This window comes from Mobula hypostoma, chromosome 11 (genome assembly GCF_963921235.1).
Source record: "Mobula hypostoma chromosome 11, sMobHyp1.1, whole genome shotgun sequence".
In the NCBI taxonomy this organism is placed as follows: Eukaryota; Metazoa; Chordata; class Chondrichthyes; order Myliobatiformes; family Myliobatidae; genus Mobula; species Mobula hypostoma.
In genome coordinates this window covers 36732437-36758175 of record NC_086107.1, presented here as the reverse complement: position 1 = coordinate 36758175, position 25739 = coordinate 36732437, and the positions used below count along the sequence as shown (strand labels likewise).

General features: G+C 40.2%; 1 protein-coding gene across 4 annotated transcripts in view; it reads left to right on the top strand.

The window, feature by feature from the left end:
* Positions 1–659: 659 nt before the first annotated feature.
* Positions 660–25739, top strand: part of LOC134353651 (serine/threonine-protein phosphatase 6 regulatory subunit 3-like) — a 150954-nt gene continuing 125874 nt past the window's right edge. For all 4 annotated transcript variants that reach the window (XM_063061823.1, XM_063061819.1, XM_063061824.1 and 1 more), the window contains exon 1: positions 660–874. The gene's annotated coding sequence lies outside the window, so the exon portion shown is untranslated. The remainder of the gene's footprint in view (positions 875–25739) is intronic.

Here is a 25739-nt window from a genome sequence, read left to right as displayed (position 1 = left end):
ACACATAAAAGTTGCTGGTGAACGCAGCAGGCCAGGCAGCATCTATTGGAAGAGGTACAGTCGACGTTCCGGGCCGAGACCCTTCGTGACGTCGACTGTACCTCTTGCAATAGATGCTGCCTGGCCTGCTGCGTTCACCAGCAACTTTTATGTGTGTTGCTCGAAATTCCAGCATCTGCAGATTTCCTCGTGTTTGCGTTTCTTAAAGGAAAATGTTTTAGAAAAAGGATGGTAAATAATTTTCGTGCAGATAATTTTTAGCATGTAAAAAAGCCGAATAAATTTTCTGACGCCGACCAAACTGGGAAAAAGTCAGATTTCTGGGATTTGGCGCCGAAAGAGCCAATCTGGTCACTCTGGTCACACACCACGGACTCCCACTAGCGCTCCGCCGCCATTGTCACCTATCAAACGGCCGCTTTAAGGGGCGGGATCCTCAGCTCGGCCAGCAATTGGATCATCGCCTTCCGTTTGTGACGTCATCGATTGAGGACGTCAGAGAGCAGGTTCTCCCCGCTCATTGGCCCATTCCTCGGGAGGGCCGCGGTGTTGATGGAAGAGCCGTTGGAGTTCCTTGTTCGAAAGGGCGGGACGATGGCGAAGCTGGGTTGATTGACAACTTCGGTTTGTCTTGGCGCAGAGGGTGCTGGGATTGTCAAAACAAGCCGCATCCATCCGTTCCGAGGTTAGACTTACCCAGGCAAAGGCGCCATCTTGGAAACTTGGGGTTGTTGCTGTTCTTTCCCGCCGATCTCGCCACAGAAATGCATCTATATTGTTAATAGTTCAGTTCCCTGTCCTTATTTTAATTTTATTTTCAGTAGTTCCCTTCTCGCTTTAATTACTACGAATAATAAATTTATGAAACCGCTGGGTACGTATGAATGTAGTTTTTCCTACTGTATTTTTGTATTACAGATCAGGGAGGAGGGGAGTTTGTGTTGCGCCAGGCCCTGTTGCTGTTTGTGTTTGGGCTCCAAGAATTAGAGAAACGCGGGTTATTGCTGTCCCACCAATTCCATTCTCACTCTCCCACCTCCCCTTTCCTTCTGTTTGGCAAGCCTAAAGCACAGGAGCTCTCTTACAAATTGAGTTCTTAAATTTTTTTTGTCTTTCTGTTTTGTTTATAGGTAAGTGACAGATGTGACAGATTAATTCATTTTTGAATTCTGTTTGCTTGCGGCGGGGCGGTTCAGATTTGCTGTCAAAACATAGTTAGCGCTTGTGACAGTAGTTTGACACCATTCAAAATGTATGTCTAAACAATTGTACTTTATTTCTAATGCAACATATTTAGTTAATTTTTAAATTTCGACCAAAAATCTCGTGGTTTTCTGGATTAATCAGTTAGGAATTTAGAAAATAGTCATGTTAGTAAAATACCACGCAGTAACTTTTGAGCGTTGGTGTACAAAACATTAAATGTGAATTAACGAATATTCGCTTTGATATACAGCTATTTTAAAGCATTTCAACTGGAATTTTGAATGTTTTCTTGCCTGATGTGATTTTATGAAGTATAATAAATCTTTGTTTTGTAACGTTCAAACATTATGTAGAATGCGCTACCTTTACAACCTTTGATGGACATTGTTATGCAGTCATTGGCATTTAAACTGTGCTTTCTTATTGGTAACTTATTCGAGTCTCATAGTAATGTACAATAAGATACGATGACTGAATGAGTAATATTTAGTGAAATATATATGAGATTAGATGTAATAGTGATTTGTTATAAAAATAAGCTTTGCAGAGTAATTTGTGACTTAAATACTTAGTTATTGGAGTTGAATTTTGATGTGAAAAATGAAGAAACAAATTCTGGAGTAACAACTTTTCAAATCTGTTTTCACATCTTAAACTTATAGTAGGTACAGGACAAGAAAGGCAGGTCATATCCTAAAAGTAATCACAGTTGTCTGTAAAGATTCATGCTTAATATTGTGGTTTATGAGACTTGCATTTGTTCGTGTTAAAGCTGAATGGCCTGGAACCAAGGATGACTGGCTGTTTTTCTAATAGTTTACTGATGAGTTTGATTCCCTTTCCCATTTTGAGAAGTGATGTGTTAGATTTGTATTTGGCTATCTAAAGTCAAGTTATTTACCTTCTGTAGTTTCATTTTATTGTAAAATAACATCAGAATTACTTGATGTATGTTGTATATTCTTGGAGCTTGAATGGACTGAGTAATATGATTGGAATTGTGTATTTGTCAATGCTCACAAGTTCTCATCATTAACCGAAGATTCTTTTGTTAGTATTTTTTAGATGTGTTATAAAGTAAAGCTTTTGATCTTGCATCAGCCAGACTTTTATCACAATAAAATGAGAAGATTTGAAAAATACATTCTAGAAAATTAAATGGAAAAAGGATATAATCTTTGAGTTTCCTTGGCTCTAATTTCATTGAAGTGTTGCTCTTTTTTTTGCTGTGTACATTTAATTGCCTATGTACATTGTTATTCCAGGAGCTATTTTTAACTGTTCATGATAAATCTTGGGTATGTGTTGTTATCGTTTTGACTGGTATGATATTCTGTTTTTCCCTTATCATTTAGCTTGAAAAGATGTAGAAAAGCTTCACTGGTAAGTTACCAGGATCGGAAAGCTTGTTTAATAAGGAGAGGCTGAATAGACTGGAACTGTTTTCCCTGGTGTGCAGGATGCTGAGGGGTGGTTTGTAAAGGAATATCAAATCATGAGGGGTATAGATAAGGTGGATTGTCAAGTATCTTTCCAGTGATAGAGGAGGACATATATTTAAGGTGAGAAAAGACTTAATTTTAAGGTGAAAAGGAACAACTTAAAAAGGATCTGAGAGAGGAAACTTCTTCACATGGACTGTGGTGGGTATGTATGAGTTGAAAGCTGTAGAGGCAGATACAATTACAAAGTTCAGAAGACAATTAGACATGGATAGAAAGATGTGGAGCAATATGGGCCTATTACAGGTAAATGGGACTAGCTCAGATATATATCTCAGTTGCCATGGACTAGTTGGGCTGTAAGGCCCTTTTTCTTACTATATAACTTTGTATTCCTAACGGTATATATTTTATATCAGTACCAAATTTAAACAATGAATGAGGTGAAAGCAGCCACTTTCTGGCCTGTCTATGTACAACAATGGTTTAACCAATTTCCCCGGGATCAATAAAGTATGACTATTATATACAAGGTGAAATGTGGAGATTTTTCCAAACTCTTATGTTCTTGATTTATGCATTTTCCTTAAATATCTCTTTGAATTAAAATAAACTTAGACATTTGATGTTTTGAATAGAACTTTGTACCTTATGTTTTATAATTATTCGTGTCTGCTTTTGCATGAATTTACCCCAGATAAACATACTCATTGTTTTAGTTTTAAACTTGAGCTCCAAGGTTAGTACTTTCCTGTATTTCCAAATATTTTTATGTTTTGGTTTTGGATTTCAAATCAAATAAAAAGTTATCCAAGTCTGTAATTATAGTAAGTGGAAACAGTTCTCGAAGTGCCGCATGTTAATTAGTCTGATAATAGAATCAAAAAATTGACAACACAGAAACTGGCTGCTGGCCAAACATGTCCTTGCATGGCAGAAAAGTGCAGTTTAGGCTATTCTCACATCCATCGTTTTGATCCATTACCTTTCAGGTTATAGGGAGCTTCATGTATTATTTACTTATTCATGAGATGTTGCTGTTATTGGCAAGGCTACTATATATTGCCCACCCCTAGTTGCTTTAGTCCTGCTTGGTGGCGCAATAATATCAGCGCTGGACTCCGGAGCAAAGGTTCCCTAGTTCGAATCCAAGTTGGATTGAGCGTCGAGCTAGCAACTCAGCCTCGTAAAAACAAGAATAGCTTGCTACGGAAACACCGTCATGACGGTGCCCGGATAACTCCACTGCCGAATTAAGGGCTATTCTTCTTCTTCCTAGTTGCTTTATAGATAAAGTCATACAGCACAGGAAAAGAAACTACTTTTGGCCCATTTAGTCTGTGCCGAACCATTAATTTGCCTCGGCCTATTGACCTTCACCTGGACTATAGCCCCTCATACCCCTCCCATCCATGTATCTATCCAAATTTCTTTTAAATGTTGAGGTCGACCCTTCCACTACTTCCGGCCATCCTCTCAAAGAAGTAGTTCCCCCTGATGTTCCCCTTAAGCACTTCACCTTTCAACCTTAACCCATGACCTCTAGTTGTAACCTCACCTAACCTCTGTGGAAAAAGCATGCTTGCATTTACTTATCTATATCACTCGAAATTTTGATAAACCTCTATCTAAACTCCACTCAATTTTCTATGTTCAAGGGAATTAAGTACCAATATACTCAACCTTTCCCTATAACTCAGGTCTGCAAGTCCTGGCAATATCCTTGCAAGTTTTCTCTGCACTCTTTTATTCTTTCATCTTTCCTGTAGGTAGGTGACCAAAACAGGACATAATACTCCAAATTGGGCCTCACCAACATCTTGTACAATTTCAACATAGCATCCCAACTCCTGTACTCAGTACGTTGATGTGTGAAGGCCAATGTGCCAGAACCTTTCTTTACAGCCCTATCTACCTGTGATGCCATTTCAAGAAATAATGGACCTATATTTTCAGATCCCTTGTTCTGCTGCTCTCCTTTGTGCCTTACCGCTCATCGTGTAAGACCTTCTATGGTTGATCCTCCCAAAGTGCAACACCTCACACTTGTCTGCATTAAATTCCATCTACCAATTTTTAGCCCATTTTTCCAGCTGGTCCAGATCCATCTGCAAACTTTGATAGTCTTCCTCTCTGGCCTTAACCCTCCCCAATCTTGGTGTCATCTGCAATCTGATCTAGTTTACCACATCATCATTCCGTTTATTGATATAAATGACAGACAATGGACCAGCACCAATCCATGCACATACCACTAGTCATGTTTCTCCTGAGAATTCAGTTTACTGTCTCATCTTGAATGCCAAGTGACTGAACATTCTTGACCAACCTCCATGCGGGACCTTGTCAAAGGCCTTGCTAAAGTCCACGTAGACAGCACCCACTGCCTTGCCTTGCCTTCAACTTTCCTGGTAACTTCCTTGAAAAACTATAAGATTGGTTAGACACAGCTTAATGTGCACAAAGCTATGTTGATTATCCCTAATCAGTTCCTGTCTATCCAAATAGTTATATATCTGGTCCCTTAGAATGTTTTCCAATAGCTTTCTCACTACTGATGTTAGATGCACTGGCTTATAATTTCCTGGTCTGTGCTTAGAGCCTTCCTTAAACAATGGAACAACATTAGTCAATCCTCTGGCACCTCACCCGTGGCAAAGGTTGTTTTAAGTATCTTTGATGGGTCCCTGAAGTTTTTGCACTAGCCTCCAACAGGGTCCAAAGGAACACATTGTCGGGCTGTGGGGATTTATCTACCGTACCTTGCATCAAGACAGCATAAGCCTCCCCTGTGGTCTGTATAGGGTCCATGACCTCACTGCTGCATTGCCTCACATCTACAGACTTGAGTCCACCTCCGGAGAAAATACAGATGCAAACAAATCCATTTAAGATCTTGCTCATCTCTTTCAGTTCCATGCAAGCTGACCACCTTGTTCTTCCAGAGGACCAATTTTGTCCCCTGTTATCCTTTTGCTCATAATAATTCATAGAAATTCTTGGGATCCTCCTTTACCTTGTCTGCTAGAGAAACCTCATGTCTTCTTTAAACCCCCCCCCCCCGATTTCCTTCTTGGAAATTCTTCTGCATTTCTTATCCTCCTCAAGTACCTCACCTGTTCCTATCTGACTGTACCTGCTATGTGTCTGCTTCTTTTTCTTAACAAGGCCCTCAATACCTCTCAAAAACCAAGGTTTCCTAAACTTGTTATCCTTGCCTTTTAGCCTGCCAGGAACATACAAGCTCTGTACTCCCAAAATTTTACTTTTGAAGACCTCCAACTTACCAAGTATACTTTTACCAGAAAACAACCTGTTCCAGTCTGTACTTGCCAGATCCTTTCTGAATTCAAATCAGAATTGGCTTTTCTCTAACCTAGAATCTCAACCCGAGGACCAATTCTATCCTTTTCCATAATTACCTTGAAATTAATGGGGTTATAATCACTAGATGAAAGTGTTCTACATAAACTTCTGTCACCTGTCCTGTCTCATTCCCTAATAGGAGATCTAGTATCACTTATACTTTATACTTTATTGTCGCCAAACTATTGGTACTAGAACGTACAATCATCACAGCGATATTTGATTCTGCGCTTCACACTCCTTGGATTACAAATATTAAATATTAAAAATTTTAAAATTAGTTAAAATTAGTAAATATTAAAAAAATTAAATTATAAATCATAAATAGAAAATAGAAAAATGGGGAAGTAAGGTAGTGCAAAAAAACCGAGAGGCAGGTCCAGATATTTGCAGGGTACAGCCCAGATCCAGGTCAGGATCTGTTCAGCAGTCTTATCACGATCGGAAAGAAGCTGTTCCCAAATCTGGCCGTATGAGTCTTCAAACTCCTGAACCTTCTCCCGGAGGGAAGAGGGATGAAAAGTGTGTTGGCTGAGTGGGTTGTGTCCTTGATTATCCTGGCAGCACTGCTCCGACAGCGTGTGATGTAAAGTGAGTCCAAGGACGGAAGATTGGTTTGTGTGGTGTGATGTGCTGCGCCGTGTTCACGATCTTCTGCAGCTTCCTTCGGTCTTGGACAGGACAACTTCCATACCAGGTTGTGATGCATCCTAGAAGAATGCTTTCTACGGTACATCTATAAAAATTAGTGAGAGTTTTAGGGGACAGGCCAAATTTCTTTAGTTTTCTCAGGAAGTAAAGGCGCTGGTGGGCCTTTCTCTCTAGTTGGGACTTCTTTGTACTGATAAAGGAAACTTTCCTGGACACAACTGACAAACACTTTCCCATCCGGCCCTTCTACAGTATGTGAGTCCCTGTTATTATGTGGAAAGTTAAAATCACTTGCTATCACAACATTGTGTTTCTTGCAGCAGTCTACGATCTCTCTACAAATTTGCTCTAAATTCCACAGACTGTTGGGTGGTCTATAATATAATCCCATTAATGTGGTCATCCCTTTCTTATTCCTCCGTTCCACTTATGTAGCCTTCGTAGATGGCTCTCCAGTCTGTCCTGACTGAGCACTGCTGTGACATCCTACCTGACTAGTAATGCCACCCCTTCGCCTTTAGTCCTTCCCATTCTGTCATGTCTAAAACAACGGAACCCTGAAATGTTGAGCTGCCTGTCCTGCCCCTCCTGCAATCAAGTAATGGCTACATTATAAATAATGGCTACAATGTCCTAATGCCCTAAGCTCATCTGCCTTTCCAGCAACACTCCCTGCATCAAAATATATGCAGCCCAGAACACTAATACCACCATGCTTGACTTTCTGATTCCTAAATTTGTATGTAGGCTTAACAACATCTTTTTCCACAACCACTCCACTATCTATCTAGCATTCTGGTTCTCATCCCCCTGCAACTCTAGTTTAAACATCCCCATGCAGCGTTAGCAAACCTTCCCTCTAGGATATTAATCCCCCTCCAGTTCAGATGCAAACTGTCCCTTCTGTACAGGGCCCACCTCCCTGGAGGAGACCCCAATAATCCAAAAATCTGAAGCTCTCCCTCTTGCACCAAGCCCATAACTGCGTGTTAAACTGTGATCTTCCTGTTTCTGGCCTTACTAGCATGTGGCAAGGGTAGCAATCTGAGATCACAGTCCTGGAGGTTCTGTTCTTTAACTTAGCACTTAACTCCCTGAACTCACTTTGCAGGACCTTGTCACCCCTCCTACTCATGTCATTGGTATCAACATGGACCACGACCTCTGTCTGCTCATCCTCCCGCTTAAGAATGGGGTGGACTCAATCTTAGATGTCCCTGATCCTGGCACTCGGGAGGCAAAAGAGACATCCACAGCCCCATACCTAAGAAAGGATATGTTAGCATTGGTGAGGCTCCAGAGGATATTTACAAGAATAGTCCCGGGATTGAAAGAGTTGACATATGAGGAGGAGTGTTCAATGTCTCTGGGGCTGTATTTGATTGGAATTTAGAACAATGAGCGGTGGGGGGAGGGAAATCTCATTGAAACCTACCAAATATTGAAAGGCTTAGATAGAGTGTATGTGGAGAGGATGTTTCTAATAGTAGGAAAGTCTAGGTGCAGAGGGAACAGCCTCAGAAGAGAAAGACATCCCTTTGGCATAGATATAGGAGGATTTTCTTTAACTAGGGTTGAGAGGTAAAATAAACTAACCATGATCAATGGTAGAGCAGATTCTGCTCCTATATCTTAAGGTCTTCTGACTGGATCAACTACAATTATAACCCATATTTTATGGAACAGCCTTTTCAATAAAGCTCACATTTGACCTATCATTTGTAGTGCTTTAGACTCAACTGCAGCAGGACACTGTAAATTTCTAAGGTAAAGAAAATAAAGCAAACATCCCTACATACATCTCTGTTGATGCACAAAATTGACTTTAAGGCCTATCTCCGGGGCACAAAATTCAGCAGAAACCTGAAAATTGGTAATATTAAACAAGGTCATGAGTCACTTTATATTACCTATGAGACTGTGTAAAACCAAGACAGGATGAATAAAGCCCCAGTTCTCTTAGCACGGTCAATAACCAGGGGATCTAGATTTAGCTGTAGATGTTTGTAGTTAATTGTTTCTAGATCTAAAGAGTATTGGAAGCTCAAAAAATCATTCCCTAAAAAGGTAGTGGAGGCAGAAACATTCTACACATTGAGCAGCCATCTAGTTGTGATATAACGGTGCTATGGTTATGTTACTGGATCAACAATATTTGTTAATGTGGACTATTTAGCAGGATACACAATCCAAATCCTATATGGCAGTGGAAGAATATAAATTTAAATAATTAAAGATTTTTTTTCATAAAAAACTAGTATAGGCAAATAATACTATGAAATAACCAGATTCTTTTACAAAACCCCCTGGTTCATTTGTGTCCTTCAAATCCTAACCATTCACATCTACATTATGCTGCAGAACCACCAATGCAGTTGACTCTTATCTATCTTCTGAAATAAACCAGCGTGACTCCATGGCCATTCCCCTCAACAACAGATATCTTGTTTTGGATACTGTTGGTGGGGGTGGGGGTTGGGGGGGGGAATGACCTAGCAGAGGAAAGCCGATGTAGTCAGCTGTCTGGCACTGAGTTTGGCTCTGTAGCTCAGAAAGGAAGGGTGGGGGAGGGGGAAGAAGAGGTGAGCTGTAGTGAGAAGGGATTCGTTGGTTAGGAGAACAGAAAGAAGGCTCTGAGGGCAAGAACAAGATTCACAGTACTCCAAAATGTGGTCTGACCAATGCCTTGTAAAGCCTTATCATTACATCTTTGTTTTTACATTCTAGTTCTCTGGAAGTGAGTGCTAACATTTTGTATGTCTTCCTTCTACTGACTCAACCTGCATGCTATCTTTTAGGGCATCCTGTAGTAGGACTGCTAAGTCCCTTTGCACCTCCAATTTCCATTGAGATTGCAGATTTGACAGTTATTTTTTTAAGTTTGTAGGGATGGTTTTGGGGACAGAGGGGAGTTTGCTTAGGACCTGGGGCCAAGAATGCAGGGAGTTTGCTTAAGGCTTGGGGACAGGAATGCAGGGAAGTTAGAGGTCAGGCCTCCACTCAGTGTTCAAAGTCCTGTAAAGGACATCTAGAGTCCAGGCTTCCGCTCTGTGCTTGAAATTGAAACCTGATGTTTGAAGCCTGGAGGCCTGTCCTGTAGTTGGAGGACTGTCTGGGTGTAGGTGGATGGATAGGGGGGGAGGAAAGGAGCTTGTTTTGCTGTTGTTTTGTTCCTTGTGTTCTGTCCTGCTGTGTCTTATGTGATTCTGATGAATATTGTGGGTATGCTATGCTGGCACTGGTTTGTGTCATCACCCACCTTCATTGTGTGCAGGATGAGTGAGGATTGTAATTGGCTTCTAATATCTCCCTGAATGAAGAACATGGAGTAATTGTGGCTTTGCAAATATTGTTATAACCTCTGACCTCTGACATACACATTTTTCAAACTTCGTTATCTTCCAGATGCACTACTTCAATAGGTTCACACTTATTGGCAGTGCCTTTGGGGAAAAGAACCCTGTGGAAGTGGTATCAAATCTGGCCAATTGCATCATTAAGCCTGCCCTGTCATTCAAAATGATTAAAGGTGATTTTCTCCAAGCTGCCTAGGTGCCAATTCCCCATGGCACTTAGTTCTCTGATCTTTGAAAAATTTACCTACATCCTCTAAGTAGTGCCACAATCTAGAATCCACAACCCTGAGGTACAGAATTTGAGAAGAAGTTTCAGTGCATCTTAGTTTCATGTGGTCACCCCTAATCTTGCAACTATTCCCACCAGTTATGAAAACATCATGACATCTGCCCCCACACTAGTAGTAGCATACCTACATTTGCCTTGTCATGCACCCTCAGGATCTTGCATGTTTCAATAATGTCACACTTCATTCTTCTAAACTGCAAAGATCTAATTTCTTTTAGCCACCAGTAATCGGATGGTCCTGTCATCCCCAAATTAGCTTGGAAAGTCTCTTTCAGACTGATTGTAATTGAATTGACTTTATTACTTGCATCCTTCACGTACATGAGGAGTAAAGGCTGATTTATACATGTGCGTACGGGCTGCACCGTAGCCTATGCAAGTGGCCTATGCCGTTGTGAGCATTTATACTTGTGCTTTGGTGTGTCTGCTTCGCTCTGCAATTCACCGCAAAAACGCTAGTTGGCAGTGGGGTTTCTATGCCACTGGTTGAGTTTCTTCCTGTACTTCAAACAATGGCGATTGAAACTGAGCGCATCATGTTGGAGTTGGAGCTAACTAATGTTGAACAAGAGTTTCTTCTCTCTCAATTCTGAAATGGCGGAGAAGCAGCAGGAACCGGACATGCGATGCTACCAAGTGGACCAATCACAGTTGTTGCAGTCTGCGTCGCTGTGACGTGTAGTTACGTTTTGGGAGAGGTACGCGTTAGGCTACGGTGAAGAGTACAGCGTAGGGTACGTGGCTACGCCGTACCTACGGCATACATTTGATGCAGAAGTATAAATTGGGCTTTAAAATCTTTACGTTAAGTCTCCATCTAAATATGCAATGTGCAATTTATCGTAATTTGTAATACAAGGTGTCCCCTGCTTTCCGAACGTTCGATTTACGAAACCTCACTGTTACAAAAAAGACAGCGCGCGCCCCAAGAAGCCGCTCCTCCCCCGGATTCGAAACGGCATCCTAGCCGGTATTACTTAAACACGTTCCTGTGAGCAGCCGTTTGCAAGATGAGTTCTAAGGTATCGGAAAAGCCTAAGAGAGCTTGTAACAAATTTCACGATATTAAACCTGATTCTGAGGATACAGAGAAGTTCCGACTTGATTTGGACGGGATGAGGATGTATACAGAATCATGTATACTGAATGAAGTACAGGCACTGCCATAAGATAGTCTAATGTGCGGCTTCCACTTTAGTGATAGTGATAGCAGGAAGTGATAGCAGGCATTCAGATTGTTATCTGAATATATTGTTGAAGGTGGAGATGCAGTGAGATCCTTGTGAAGGTAAACATGCTATGCAGCTGCTGATTTTAAAAAAACAAGTATGCTTGGCTTTGTATTGAGATGCCTTACTTATGGGATCATGGATGTGCAACTTTTGTACATTGTATTGGTGAGATTGCACCTTAAGTATTGCATGCAGTTTTAGTGGTCTAATCTGATAATTCAGTGAGGGTTCATCATACTGATTCTTGTGATGATGAGACTGATGTATGAAGAGGGATCTTTATTTAAGTGTGAGGGCTTAGCACTTTACTCTGCATCTTGCCATGATCACTGGTAATGTCAACTCTACATTCCAGTTTAGCCATCCCTTTATCAAGGATCTTTCTATTTCTGCTTTACTTTGCTTCCACCACCCTTGAGAAAATTAATTCAGAAAGCTCTTGGCCTTCTGAGAGAAAAAATGCTTCCATCTGTCTTAAATAGGCAATGTATTTTTGAATGGTGAACCCAGATCTATATTATACAGCACAATGGATTGACTTCTCCATAACCACTTTGTCAAGATCTCATAGGATCTTGTATGTTTCAATTATGCTTTCACTTTTCTAAACTCCAGTGAATGTAAGTCTAGCTTGCATAAACCTATCTGCCAAGGCCAGCCACTCATTCTAGGTATTAGCCTAGTAAACAGTCTAAACTTCTTCCAGTACACTCAAATTCTTCATTAAATAAGGTTAATGTACACTGTGATGGGTGAGGTTTTACCAGTGCCCAAAATAACTGAATATAATTTCGTTACTTTTGTATTTGGTTACTCTTGCAAAAAACAATAATATTTTATCTTTCCTAATTAACTGGTTACTGAGCACTCTTGAAGTACTTGCATAAAATGCATTAGTGTGTTTGTGTAAATATTGGAATGGTTTTTGCCATCATCACTTCAAAAGTTAGCCATTTTCCTCTGAACAATACTTGAACCAGGAAGTGAATCGGTAGCAAAATTAATTTTCCGTATTTCTATTCTACATTTACTTTTGACTCTCAAAATAAATAATGTATCTTCCAATTTTGAACCCTTCCGCATTCCATTCTAAAATTAAATTCCTGACTTGATGCCAGATTCCTCTTTCGGAAGATATTTTGGCCGTGAGCTTCTGTGAGTAATTGTTCTTCACCTCAAGATGCTTTCTCTATTGCCAAAGAAATCTTTGCCCATTGCTTTGTGTTCATGGTGAAAATATGATTTGAATTGTTTATAAGGAAAACAATTTATTAGGTTGAAGTGTGATGGAGGGCAGTTTTGTTTGACCAGTATATTTTTTTAAAAAGCCTTTATATGTGACTGGCAGTCCTCTTTGATAATGCACACTTCCCTTGGTATGCATTTATGCTTAGATTCTATATTGTTTTACAGCAGATTAGTGGATTTTCACAAAGTGGTATCCACTCTTTTTTTTAGGAGTATTACATCCATAACTACATTGGGGATTCAGATTTTGATGAACAATGTAGATTTATTTATATTTTTGGAGATGGACTTAAATTCATTCTTTCTAATTACTACAGCGTGGATAAATCAAATTTGTCTAGATTCTCAACATATTTATTGGTTCTCTTTTTAACTGTAACACTCGCTTCACCTAGCAGCTTAATATAGGGGGTGATAACCCCCTGCCCGGCCAAACTTAAGAAATCTCGTTTGGGTGGATGCTGCGTGATGTGTCCCCTGTTACAAATCAGTACCCCGAAATAACAATCAATACACAATATGCGATTAAATGATTAAGCTTTATAACTCCTACTTTGACTATATGGTTAGTAGAGAAACGAAATTTAAAAAAAAAATGCCCAAATCTTATTAAACAGTCTGTGCACAAAGTTGAGCTCACTCATAGGCTGATCAGTCCCCATCGACCTCCTCCGATCGTAGCTGCCCTTTGGACCCTCGCTCCAATTCCACCCTGTCTGGCGGTCTACCAAATCTCTCCATTTGCGTCTTCTCTCTACATCCCTCCCGCTCCCCTCCCCTGCTCCAGCAAAAGCCCACAAAATAAACTGCTTCCAGATTCACAAGACAGGGCAACAAAATCCTGATTGGCTAACATGCCTCCCCAGTCCTGTTATCTCCAGCCATAACCCAAATGTTGCTGCTACAGAGAAATTGTTACGTCAGCAATGAACATTACCAAAAAAACCCATTAAATTAGCAGTAAAACCTTACAGCACATTACATACAGTGGCATGCAAAAGTTTGGGCACCCTTTAGTCAAAATTTCTGTTACTGTGAATAGCTAAGCGAGTAAAAGATTATCTGATTTCCAAAAGGCATAAAATTAAAGATAACACATTTCTTTAATATTTTAAGCAAGGTTACTTTTTTATTTTCATCTTTTACAGTTTCAAAATAACAAAAAAGGAAAAGGGCCTGAAGTAAAAGTTTGGGCACCCTGCATGGTCAGTACTTAGTAATACCCACTTTGGCAAGTATCACAGCTTGTTTAGGGGATTTTCACCCATTCTTCCTTGCAAAAGGCTTCTAGTTTTGTGTGATTTTTGGGCTGTTTTGCATGCACTGCTCTTTTGAGGTCTATCCACAGATTCTCGATGATGTTCAGGTCGGGGGACTGTGAGGACCATGGTAAACCCTTCAGCTTGCGCCTCTTGAGGTAGTCCGTTGTGGATTTTGAGGTGTGTTTAGGATCATTATCCTGTTGTAGAATCCATCTTGTTTTCATCTTCAGCTTTTTTACAAAAGGTGTGATGTTTGCTTCCAGAATTTGCTGGTATTTAATTGAATTCATTCTTTCCTCTACCAGTGAAATGTCCCCCGTGCCACTGGCTGCAACACAAGCCCAAAGCATGATCGATCTACCCCTGTGCTTAACAGTTGGAGAGGTGTTCTTTTCGTGAAATACTGCACTGTTTTTTCTCCAAACATACCTTTTCTCATTGCTACCAAAAAGTTCTATTTTAACTTCATCAGTAGAACAGTGCACCACCACTCCAGAGTCTGTTAAGTCTTCCTGAAGGTCTTTTGCAGAAAAACGGGGGTTTTGATTTGCCTTTCTAGTAATCCCGCGAGCATTTCTCTCAGAAAGTTTTTTTGGTCTTCCAGATCTCAACTTGACCTCCACCGTTCCTGTTAACTGCCATTTCTTAATTACATTACGAACTGAGGAAATGGCTACCTGAAAACGCTTTGCTATCTTCTTATAGCCTTCTCCTGTGTTGTGGGCATCATTTATTTTAATTTTCAGAGTGCTAGGCAACTGCCTAGTGGAGCCCATGGCTGCTGATCGTTGGGACAAGGTTTGAGGATATTTATAAAGCTTTGAAATTTGCATCACCTGGCCTTTCCTAATGATGACTGTGAACAAGCCACAGCCTAATGAGCTAATTAAGGTCTGAGACCTTGGTAGAAGTTATCTGAGAGCTCAAATCACTTGGAGTGCCCAAACTTTTGCATAGGGCTCCTTTCCTTTTTTTCCACTCTAAAATTGTACAAAACAAAAATAATACACTAATCTTGCTTAAAATGTTGAAAAGAATGTTTCTTCTTTAACTTATGACTTTTGGAGATCAGTTCATCTTCTGCTTACTTAACTATTCACAATAACAGAAATTCTGACCGGGGTGCCCAAACTTTTGCATGCCACTGTAACATTTCATTAATAATGCAAAGCTAGCATTTTCTTAAGAATTTCAATCTATAAATAGAGTATGCTTGTGTTATGGAGGAATTATGTTCCTAGAAAACCATCGCTATCATAATTCAAAGTTCAAAGTAAATTTATTATTAAAGCACATATTTGTCACCGTCTGCTACCCTGCGATTCATTTTCTTGCAGGCATTTGTTTTCTGTGACACAAATCCTTTCCTCCCTTTGAATTCCATGTTATATGTCTTCTTTCATTCAGTAATGTCCCCAAAGGTGCGTGGTCTATAGTTAAGGGAATTCTGATTGTGTTGTAGGCAGAAGAGAAACAGTTATTTTAATTTGCTAGAAATGAATTATTTATTGTTATGTACAAATATTAATTGAAGAGATTGCTTCATCAGTCCGCTGTGAATTGGCAGTCTGCAATCATTGTCCTTGGTAAGCTATTCTATATTCAACTTCTGTGAATATTCCATAAGAGTGATTATTTGTTACACATTTAAAATATTTTCATAGTGATTTGGTGAATTTCTTAAGAGGGAAATTCCATTAACCAAACTAAGATTACACGGGATATGCTGTAAATAATTCTCCATGAGTAAAGTAATCCTGAAAGTCTTTGCAGTTTGGACTTTCTCTAAATGGGAATAGAATCCAACTATGAAAAAAAAATTGGTTATACAAAGTTTGGTTATCAAGCTGTTTCCCCTCAACCATCAATCAGGCTCTTGGAACAAAGGAGATAACTTCACTTGCCTGATCAATGAAATATTCTCACAATCTATGGAATCACTTTCAAGGACTCTTCATCTCATGTTCTCAGTATTTATTACTTATTTGTTTATTGTTATTATTATTATTTCTTTCCTTTTATATTTGCACAGTTTGTTGTCTTTTGCACACTGGTTGAATGCCCAAGTTGGTGCAGTTTTTCATTGTTTCTATTATGGTTATTATTCTGTTCTGGATTTATTGAGTATGCACAAAAAATCAATGTCAGGATTGTATATGGTGACATATATGTACTTTTATAATACATTTACTTTGAATGTAATTTATTCCTTTATGAGAGCTGTATACATCTGATGCATTCCCCTTGAGTATAGAATATTGATGAATGATGTCATTAAAGATTCTGAAAAAAATATTAGTATCTCGAGTGGGGATTTCAAATTGGGGGTGTGAGATGCAATACTAGGCTGTTTAAAACTGAAATCACATGTGTCTTCACTATTCCAGTGTGTCTTTAATTTTTAATTTTGTACCTAATCTCTTCATGATGATATGACTCTGCTTCAGGCAGAATTACATTCAGCCTCAGAGAGCAATACAACATGGATACAGGCCCCTCAGCCCAGTGAGTCTATCGTGGCCACAGTGGCCAATGGATTAGTTCCAATTTCCTGCATTCAGCCCATATCCCACTGAGCCCTGCTCCTTAGTGTACCTATTCAAGTACTTATGTCCTGTCTGTCTCAACATTTTCCTCTGGCAGCTCATTCCATATGTTCACCATCTCTGTGTGAAGTTGTTTTTCCCTTGGGTAACTTTTTTAAATGTTTCCCCTCTCGCCCTAAATCTGTGCCTCCCAGATTTGCACTGCCCTACTCAATGGAAAAGATTGTTACCATCCACATTATCTATGCCTCATGATTTTAAACATTGTAGATCACTTTAATACAGGTGCATATTCCTTTATCCGAAATTCTGAAATCCAAAAAGCTCTGAAAACCAAAGTTTTTTTTGCCAGCAGCTGATGTCACTCAGGTGTGATGTGGCAGCACTAGCAGAGGCCGCCAGACATCACTTGTGGCTCAGCGCTTGTACTGGTTAGACGTGTTCGCTGATATTTTGTATGCAATGTTGACTTTGTGTTTAATTTCACTGTGAAAATGTCAAAAAGAGCTGCAGATACCCCTATGGGTAACAATGAGAAAGAGAGAAGGAAGCATCTATCTTTATCAATAACACAGAAAGTGGAGTTATTGCAGAAGCTTGATCGTGGTGTGTCTGTGCGGCGTCTTACTGCAGAAAATAGTGTCGGAACTACCACCGTATATGATTTAGATAAACAAAGTTACTGAAGTTTTATAGTGACAGTGACGTCCTACATTTATTCCAATAAGTCATTTACCATGTGTTTGATTCAGTTCATTTGAAGCTGTGTATTTTTATGTTTTATTGAATGTTTTTGTTGGAAATAAAATTTCTTCTTGTCATTATTCCCTAAACAATGCAGTATAACAATTACTTACATAGCATTTACATTGTATTAGGTATTATAAGTAATCTAGAGATGATTTAAAGTATATGGGAGGATGTGCGTACGTTTGGTGCACGCTTGATCTTAAAGTTAAAGTTAACCTTATTAAGGTTAAATAAGGGACTTGAGCATACGTGTTTTTTAGTATCGGCGGGGGGGGAGGGGTCTGAAATCTGAAAAATTCTGAATTCCGAAATGCAACTGGCCCCAAGGATTTCGGGTAAGGGATTGTCGACCTGTACATTGCTCCAAGTAATAAAGACCTAGTCTGTTCAACCTCTCCCTGTAACTCAGGCCCTCTAATTTTGACAAAGTCCTCATAAATTTTTCTGCACTCCTTCCAGTTTAATCACATCTTGCCTATACCTGGGTGACCATAGCTATACATAGTACTTCAAGTGCAGTGTCATCAACGACTTGTACAACTGCAATATAGTATGCTAGCTCCTATGCTCAGTGCACTGACTAATGAAGGCCAGCATACTAAACACTTTTCTCACCACCCTGTCTGCTTGTGTAGACTTGTCTTGCAACAATTTACATGCTTACACTCCAAAGTCCTTTTATTGCATTCCTTAGTGCCCTGCCATTCATAGTATAAGTGCTCTGCTGGTTTGATTTTCCATAGTGCATCATCTCACACTTAGCTGTATTGAAATCCATTTGCCACTTCTCTGCCCACTTCCCTAGCATATCAGAATTCCCCATAATTTACGATAACCTTCTTTACTAACCAGCCGGCTGGTGATGTAGTAGCATCAGCGCTGGACTTCGGAGCGAAGGTTCCCAAGTTCAAATCCAGCCGGCTCCCATGGATGCTTTCCATCCGTGCTGGGTTGAGCGTCGAGCTAAGAAAGCCTGCTAAAAAAATGCCATCACAACAGCGTCCCGATGACTCCACTCGGAATTAAGGACTTTCTTCTTACTTTACTTACCACAACACCTAATTTTATGTCATCCTCAAACATATCCCTGTGCATTCATCTCCAAATCATTTATATAAATAATGAATACAGGTGTCCCCCACTTTTCGAACGTTTGCTTTACGAAACCTCGCTGTTACGAAAGACCTACATTAGTTACCTGTTTTCGCTAACAGGTGTTTTCACTGTTATGAAAAAAGGCAGTGCGCGATAAAAGGCAGCCAAGCTCCTCCCCCGGAATTGCATTCTAGCCGGCATTGCTTAAACACGTGCCTGTGAGCAAGATGAGTTCTAAGGTATCGGAAAAGCCTAAAAGAGCTCACAAGGGTGTTACCCTTAGCATAAAACTAGACATAATTAAGCGTTTCGATCGTGGTGATCGAAGTAAGGACAAAGTGAGTTTGGCTTTTGGAAGTTGACGAAGATGATGTTGAAGAGGTTTTGGCATCTCATAACCAAGAACTGATAAATGAAGAGCTGATGCAATTGGAAGAGGAAAGGGTAACAATCAAAACTGAATGCAGTAGCGAACGGACCGAAAGTGAAGATGCTCAAGAACTGAACGTGAAGCAACTGCGTGAGATTTTCGCTACAATAATTGCTGAAAAGTACGACTTTAATTTTGAAAGAGTATGTAGGTTTAGGGCATATTTGCAAGATGGTTTGAGTGCTTACAAAGAACTGTATGATAGAAAAATGCGTGAGACTAAGCAGTCAAGCATACTGTCGTTTTTCAAGCCTTCCACATCAGCCATAGCAGACGACGAACCTCGACAACGAGGCATGCAGACATACAAGAAGATGACCTGCCTGCCCTGATGGAAACAGACGACAATGTGATGACACCCCAGTGTCCCACCACCCCAACCTCCGAGCCGCGGACCGATACATTGCCGCGGAGAATGCAGCAGTAGCCAGGACGCACCCAACACATCTTTAAGAAAAAAGCCAACATAAACAAGCTAATTAATTAGGTGCCGCCCGGCACGTAAATGTCGGCCCAGATCAGAGGCGATTGCTGATTGCTTTGATGTGTGTTGCTTGAATTTCCAGCATCTGCAGAATTCCTGTTGTCTACTTTATATAGGCTGTGTATTTATCATATCATTCCTGCTTTTACTATATGTTACTGTTATTTTAGGTTTTATGTGTTATTTCGCACGATTTGGTAGGTTATTTTTTGGGTCTGCGAACGCCCACGAATTTTTACCATATAAATAGATGGTAATTGCTTCTTCACTTTACAACATTCCGGCTTACAAACTGTTTCATAGGAATGCTCTACCTTTGGATGACGGGGGAATCCTATACAAGAATTCCAACACCATCTCCTGCGGCACAGCACTAGGCACCACTTTCTGAGAAACTGCCTTCAACCACCACCCTCTGTTTCATACCTCTAAGCCAATTTTGAATCCATCTGACCAGCTCTCTCTAGATTCCATGGGACCCTACCTTCTAGATCCTACCATGCAAAGCTTTGTTGAAGTCCAAATAGACAACTTCCATTGCCTTGCCCTCATCTGTCTTTTTGTTACTCCTTCAATATTCTCGAAAAGGTCCATCAAACACACCTTCCCACACACAAAGCTGTGCTGGCTTCTCCTAATCAGACTTTGTCCATCTAAATGCTGGTAGATCCTGTCCTTTAGAACTTCCTCTAGTAACTTCACCACTACTGATGTTAGGCTTATGACCTGTGGTTTGCTTGCTTGTCCTTGCTACCCTTTCTAAAACAACAGAGCAACATTAGCCACCTTCCATTCTTCGGGAACTTTACCAATGGCTAACAATGAAGAAAATATCTCTGCAAGGGCTTCCACAGTTTCCTTTCTACCCTCCACAAAATCCAAGAATGCACTTGGTCAACCCTTGGGGATTTATCAACCTTGATGTATTGTAAGCCTGTAAATATCTCCTCCGGGGTAATTTGAATGTCCTCCAAAATATCTCCATTTATTTCCCCGTGTAGTTTTTTAAAAAAAATGTTCACTTAATATTATGTGTGTGTTCCTTCACTGTAGACCACTCAATGATTAAAAAGTGCATTTAACTTGCACATATTATAGCTATGTTTCCAGTGTCCTGAATGTACAATTATATGTTCTTTAAAAGAGATAATTAGATTACTGTTTTAATTAAAAATCTATTTATTGAATCACACTGCTACAAATACAGCCATCAAATACTGTGACCTTCGTTAGTAACAGAATTATATTGTATTAAAATGGGCATTCAGGCCCAACCATCTTTTTATTTTTCTCAGTGTTGTGTTAAACATGGTATCTACTTATTCAGTCTACTTCATTAATACTATTCCCTCCAGTTTAGATAAACTACTGAATTTGCACTTCGTCTCAGTTGCAGTCACAGTCTCTAGCTGTGTATTCCATAAGACCATAAGACAAAGGAACAGAAGTAGGCCATTCGGCCCATCGAGTCCCGCCATTTTATCATGAGCTGATCCATTTTATCCTATTTAGTCCCACTGCCCCATCTTCTCACCATAACCTTTGATGCCCTGGCTACTCAGATACCTATCAATCTCTGCCTTAAAGACACCCAATGACTTGGCCTCCACTGCTGCCCGTGGCAACAAAATTCCATAGATTCACCACCCTCTGACTAAAAAAATTTTTTCGCATTTCTGTTCTGAAAGGGCACCCTTCAATCCTGAATTCATGCCCTTTCGTACTAGACTCCCCCATCATGGGAAACAACTTTGCCACATCCACTCTGTCCATGCCTTTTAACATTCGAAATGTTTCTATGAGGTCTCCCCTCATTCTTCTAAACTCCAAGGAATACAGTCCAAGAGCGGACAAACGTTCCCCATATGTTAACCCTCTCATTCCCGGAATCATTGTAGTGAATCTTCTCTGTACCCTCTCCAACGTCAGCACATCCTTTCTTAAATAAGGAGACCAAAACTGCCTACAGTACTCCAAGTGAGGTCTCACCAGCGCCTTATAGAGCCTCAACATCACATCCCTGCTCCTATACTCTATTCCTCTGGAAATGAATGCCAACATTGCATTCGCCTTCTTCACTACCGACTCAACCTGGAGGTTAACTTTAAGGGAATCCTGTACGAGGACTCCCAAGTCCCGTTGCATCTCAGAACTTTGAATTCTTTCCCCATTTAAATAATAGTCTGCCCGTTTATTTTTTCTGCCAAAGTGCATAACCATACACTTTCCAACATTGTACTTCATTTGTCACTTCTCTGCCCATTCTTCCAATCTATCCAAGTCTCTCTGCAGACTCTCCGTTTCCTCAGCACTACCGGCCCCTCCACCTATCTTCGTATCGTCAGCAAACTTAGCCACAAAGCCATCTATTCCATAATCCAAATCGTTGATGTACAATGTAAAAAGAAGCGGCCCCAACACTGATCCCTGTGGAACACCACTGGTAACCGGCAGCCAACCAGAATAGGATCCCTTTATTCCCACTCTCTGTTTCCTGCCAATCAGCCAACGCTCTATCCACGTATGTAACTTTCCTGTAATTCCATGGGCTCTTATCTTGTTAAGCAGCCTCATGTGTGGCACCTTGTCAAAGGCCTTCTGAAAATCCAACTATACAACATCCACTGCATCTCCCTTGTCTAGCCTACTGGTAATTTCCTCAAAAAATTGTAATAGGTTTGTCAGGCAGGATTTTCCTTTAAGGAATCCATGCTGAGTTCTGCCTATCTTGTCATATGCCTCCAGGTACTCTGTAACCTCATCCTTGATAATCGACTCCGTAGCCTTAGGTGCTGATGTTGTAGATTATATCTGATTTTAGACTGAGGCTTGGGTCAAATAAATGGAATTTGACAGACTGATTTGGTTTTGTTTTGCAAGTGATGAGGGAGAGGAAACAAACAGTGCTTGTATTATCTGCAGAAATTATTTCTAAGGTACAAAATTTGAGGCATCTGTACAAGGTACTACTACATTGGCCTGTATAAAACTTTACAATTATAGTGAAGTTGATTGAAAGGATAAGTGTTCTTCTGTTTTAGAGTAGGGCTAATGGCTGTTAAACTTAAAGACAGCAAATTCAGGAAATCTGAAATAAAAAAAAATGAAATTATAGAAATACCCACCAAGTCAGGCTGCTTCTATGGCAAGAGAAATATTTTTCATTTCAGGCCAGTTATGTTTAAATAGCTCTCATTTGGATAAAGACATAAATATTGTTGTTTTTGAACTTGATAAAACTTTGAAAATATAGAGCAGCAGTAGGTGGAATAAGAAATAATGGCCAAGGAACATCTTGATTGCATGCCTGCTTTGTTGTATAAAATTGCTTTCTTTCTCTTTTATCAATGCTCATTTTGAATATGGGATAAAAGTAAAGGCAATGATTATTTTATAAACTAGTGTCTGGTAAAGAGAATATACAGAACTTATTAACAAAATACTTTCTAGGTTTCTATTTGCTGTGCTGAAATAGTTTTTTAAACTAATATTGCATAAAAGTTTTCTGCATTCCAAATCTAAACATCCAGTAGAGTTATGCAGCATGGAAACAGGCCCTTCGGTTACCATAGATTAGATAGGCCAACATGTCCATCTGAGCTGGTCCCATTTGTCTGTGTTAATATAATATCCCTCTCAACTGTTATGATCCATGTACATACAAGTTTCTTTTCAATTTAATGATTGCACTTGCAGCTTGTTCCATATTCCACCACCCTGGATAAACCTACCCTGGGGTCCCCTCTTGCCTTATGCCCTTTAGATTTTAGAATCCCATACCCTGAGAAAAAGTCTGTGACCATTCACCTTATCTCTGTTCCTCATGATTTTATAAACCTCTCTCAGGTCACTCTCTCAGCCTTTTTCGCTCCAAGAAAAACAGTCCTAGCATATCTAGTATCTGCTTATAACTCAAGCCTTACAGTCCCAGCAACATCGTCAATACAGTTTCTGCACACTTTCTAGCTTAATCAGATCCTTCTTGCAGGTAGGCAACTAGAACAGCACATATTACTCTGAGTGTGCTGATACCAGTTTTGTTCATCTGTAACATGACATGTCAACCGTTGTACTCAATGCCTTGATCTATGAATCTTGAATAAATTTTGCTTCATAGTTGAGATTTTTGTGCCACAAATGAGAGAAAATCTTCAGATGTTGGAAATCTGAGCAACATGCAAAATGCTGGGGAAACTCAGCAGGCCAGGCAGCATCTATGGAAAAAAACTACAGTCAACGTTTCAGGCCAATGAGGTATTGAGGATATTTAAAAAAATCATTTTGAACCTATGTAACCTCTGGCTAAAAGAATAATTGGGACTGAATAGGAATTTTTGAACTGAAGTAAACTCTTGTCTTTAGCAGTTAGCTAATGTAAGGGGTTTCTTCTTTTATGTTACTGCGTAGCCTAATTAAAATAGCTTCTTTGTTATGTTATAATTGAAATGGCTTCTTTGTTATGTTAACTGCTGAGAAAGTCCTCCCGCTAGCAGTTTGTTTGGATCATGTTACTGATAAGAGGGTGAACAAACCAATTGGGATAGATGTTATTCTTTCTGTGTGTCTGTAAGTTAGTGTGTTGCGAGGGTTTTTGAGAGAAGGCAGGGGAGAGAGACAGAGGATGGACCAGGTGCTGTGAGTCCGCTAACGGGGTCGGACCCCGAGGAGATGGACTTGTGTGGAGGGGCTGGTTGACCACCGTTGTTGGTCCCAGGCGGCAGGTTGAGGTGGTCCGAGGGGATCGCAGAGTGAAAAAGGAGGGTCCCGAGCTCCAACTATTTGTGCACGAAGAGATTGAACTATGATAAGTGTGGCTCCTTTTATTTTCCTTTTATATTTTATTCTCTATTAATTAATATTTATAAACTGTAAATCTTTTAATCGTATCTGGTGTATTGTCTGTTATTTGGGTGGGGTGGGGTACATCACACAGCATCCACACAAACTGTTACTCAGTTTGGCGGGACCAAGGGCTGTCTCCCTAGACGACAGCAAGCTGCGTGACTCTGAGGCTGGCCAGGGGGACTACACTAAAAAAAACCCGGCTTATACTAGTTCTCCTTTGATATGCAGAGAGAGACATTGAGAGTTGATAACATTATACATTTTACCCTCATTTGAGTACGGAGAGGAGAACTCACCGATAAGGACAGGAATGAACATCCATCTGTAATTAAGTCAGGGCCTTGTAAAGGGAATAACTGATAAGAACTGGACAGTACATCCATCAGTAATTAAAACCTTGATTTAACAAACTCTTTTATCTGTAACTAAGTTTTGCACCAATAGACTTGGTGGGAGTACCAGTTCTAATAACATCCGTAACAGTAATGTATGGGATTTACAATGTATAAATATACGGCTGTAACCTGACTAAGGGGTCCACTTGTCAGATGGTGGCAGTACTTGCGTGCCTTCCCTTTGACAACTGGGTTTCAAACTCCTGCAGGAAGATGCGCAATAAACTGTTGTAACTATAAGAAGCTGGTCTCCTGAGTTTTATTCAGATTCTACTTTAACACCAAAACCCTTCAGCTTTTTTTCTTCAGTCCTGCTGAAGAGTAGATTTCAAAGCTGGGGAGAGGGGAGAGAGAACCACCAGGTGATGGGCAAAACCTGGAGGGAGAGGGATGAAGTAAAGAGCTGGAAAATTGATTGGTGAGATGAGGTGAGAGAGGGAAAGGGGGTGGGAAATGGAGAAGCGGGTGGGGGGGATGGGGGGCATTATCGGAAGTTTGAGACCAGGTTGGAGGCTACCCAAATGGAATACAAGGTGTTGTTTCTCCAACCCAAGTGTGGCCTCATCTCTCCCCCCCCACCATTTCTCATCCTCTTTACCCTGTCTCACCTTATCTCACCAATCAATTTCCCAGCTCTTTACTTCATCCCTCCCCCTCCAGGTTTCACGTATCACCTGGTGGTTCTCTTTCCTCTTCCCCTTCCCACTTTTAAATCTACTGTTCAGCTTTTTTTTCTTCCAGTCCTGCCCAAAGATTTTGGCCCGAAACGTTGACTGTACTTTTTCCATAGATGCTGCCTAGCCTGCTGAGTTCCTCCGGCATTTTGTATGTGTTAGAACATGGAAAACCTACAGCACAATACAGGTCCTCCTATTAAGAATTTTTATCTACTTTTTGTTTGGGTGATTTGTTCTGGACTTGTTTCAATGAGACTATCTGATTTGTCTGGCTGTGAGGTGAGGGTACTGGGAAACATGACTTCCTCCTTCACCTATACAATAAAGGCAGTAGAGTTAATATCATGCTCAGAGCAAGATTTTATATATATAACCTTGGGACAATAATGTTAAATTGTGTAGTTGTCTTTTAATACTTTATTGTTCATTGTCTTTCAGGGTAATTGAATGATATCCATGGTAACC